Source organism: Anneissia japonica, unplaced genomic scaffold (genome assembly GCF_011630105.1).
Source record: "Anneissia japonica isolate Jap-2015-1 unplaced genomic scaffold, ASM1163010v1 scaffold80946_len2087_cov152, whole genome shotgun sequence".
Lineage (NCBI taxonomy): Eukaryota > Metazoa > Echinodermata > Crinoidea > Comatulida > Comatulidae > Anneissia > Anneissia japonica.
The window spans coordinates 1-2,079 of NW_022710487.1; the positions used below are offsets into that span (position 1 = coordinate 1).

Genomic DNA, 2,079 nt, shown 5'->3' on the forward strand with positions numbered 1-2,079 from the left:
ATTCAGCACAACTATTCACGCTTCAGAAGATGTAGTTGGTTCTATGGTGTAATGGTTAGCACTTTCGACTTTGAATCCAGCGATCTGAGTTCAAGTCTCGGTAGAACTTGTATTTTGTCAACTTCAACTAAAATAAATATTATATTTGATACTTTTCTTTTTATAATTATAACAACTCAAAAGAACTATATATTCACGCTCTAGTACATGTAGTCGGTTCTATGGTGTAATGGTTAGCACTCTGGACTCTGAATCCAGCGATCCGAGTTCAAGTCTCGGTAGAACCTGTATTTTGTCAAATTCATCTAAAAAAATGTTATATTTCTAATTGTTCTTTTATAATTATAACAATTCAAAAGAATTCGAGTCTCGGTAAAACCTAACTTTGTCAACTTTTACATAAATATTATATTGTAAGTGTTCTTATATAATTATAACAATTCGACCAAACTATTTATAGTGACGCTGTTATGTAGTCGGTTCTATGGTGTAATAATTAGCACTTTTGACTCACAATCCAGCGATCCTAGTTCAAGTCTCGAAAGAACCTGTATTTTGTCAACTTAATTTATGCACAAAATCATATTTTCAGTGTTCTTTTGTAATTGAAACAATGTGACAAAACTGTATATATTCACACAGTAGCTCGTGTAGTCGGTTCTATGGTGTAATGGTTAGCACTTTGGACTTTGAATCTAGCGATCCGAGTTCAAGTCTCGGTAGAACCTGTGTTTTGTAAAATTAATTTAAACACAATATCATATTTTACGGTTCTTTTATAATTATAAAAAATCGAGTTATATTCACGTTCTAGTAATTGTAGTCTGTTCAATGGTGTAATGGTTAGCACTTTTGATTTTGAATCCAGCGAACCGTATTGAAGTCTCGGTAAAACCAATATGTTGTCTACTCTATCTAAAAAATAATATATTTTTTAAATTGTTCTAATTATAACAATTCAGCAGAACTATTCACGCTTCAGAAGATATAGTTTGTTCTATGGTGTAATGGTTAGCACTTTTGACTTTGAATCCAGCGCTCTGAGTTCAAGTCCCGGTAGAACTTGTATTTTGTCAACTTCAACTAAAATAAATATTATATTCGATACTTTTCTTTTTATAATTATAACAATTCAAAAGAACTATATATTCATGCTTTAGTGCATGTAGTCGGTTCTATGGTGTAATGGTTAGCACTCTGGACTTTGAATCCAGCGATCCGAGTTCAAGTCTCGGTAGAACCTTTGATTTGTAAAATTTATTTAAACACAATAACATATTTTTTACGGTTCTTTTATAATTATAAAATTCGAGTTATATTCACGTTCTAGTAATTGTCTGTTCAATTATGTAATGGTTAGCACTTTTGATTTTGAATCCAGCGAGCCGTATTGAAGTCTCGGTAAAACCAATATTTTGTCTACTCTATATCTGAAAATAATATATTTTTTTAAATTGTCCTTTCAAACTTATAACAATTCAGCAGAACTATTCACGCTTCAGCAAATGTAGTCGGTTCTATGGTGTAATGGTTAGCACTTTGGACTTTGAATCCAGCGATCCGTGTTCAAGTCTCGGTAGAACCTGTATTTTGTAAAATTAATTTAAACACAATAACATATTTTTACGGTTCTTTTATAATTATAAAAAAATCGAGTTATATTCACGTTCTAGTAATTGTAGTCTGTTCAATGGTGTAATGGTTAGCACTTTTGATTTTGAATCCAGCGAACCGTATTGAAGTCTCGGTAAAACCAATATTTTGTCTACTCTATCTAAAAAATAATATATATTTAAAATTGTTCTTTCAAAATTATAACAATTCAGCACAACTATTCACGCTTCAGAAGATGTAGTTGGTTCTATGGTGTAATGGTTAGCACTTTTGACTTTGAATCCAGCGATCTGAGTTCAAGTCTCTGTAGAACTTGTGTTTTGTCAACTTCAACGAAAATAAATATTATATTTGATACTTTATATTTATAACAACTCAAAAGAACTATATATTCACGCTATAGTACATGTAGTCGGTTCTATGGTGTAATGGTTAGCACTCTGGACTCTGAATCCAGCGATCCGA

At 31.5% G+C, this 2,079-nt stretch overlaps 4 non-coding genes across 4 annotated transcripts; all 4 read left to right on the top strand.

Annotated features, from left to right (window-relative positions):
- Positions 1-215: 215 nt before the first annotated feature.
- Trnaq-cug lies at positions 216-287 on the top strand. Its single transcript has one exon. It is a non-coding gene; the product is annotated as a tRNA-Gln (tRNA).
- A 369-nt stretch (positions 288-656) lies between these two features.
- On the top strand, positions 657-728 carry Trnaq-uug. Its single transcript has one exon. It is a non-coding gene; the product is annotated as a tRNA-Gln (tRNA).
- A 443-nt stretch (positions 729-1,171) lies between these two features.
- Positions 1,172-1,243, top strand: Trnaq-uug. The gene has a single exon. It is a non-coding gene; the product is annotated as a tRNA-Gln (tRNA).
- Positions 1,244-1,513: 270 nt separating this feature from the next.
- On the top strand, positions 1,514-1,585 carry Trnaq-uug. The gene has a single exon. It is a non-coding gene; the product is annotated as a tRNA-Gln (tRNA).
- Positions 1,586-2,079: the final 494 nt, after the last annotated feature.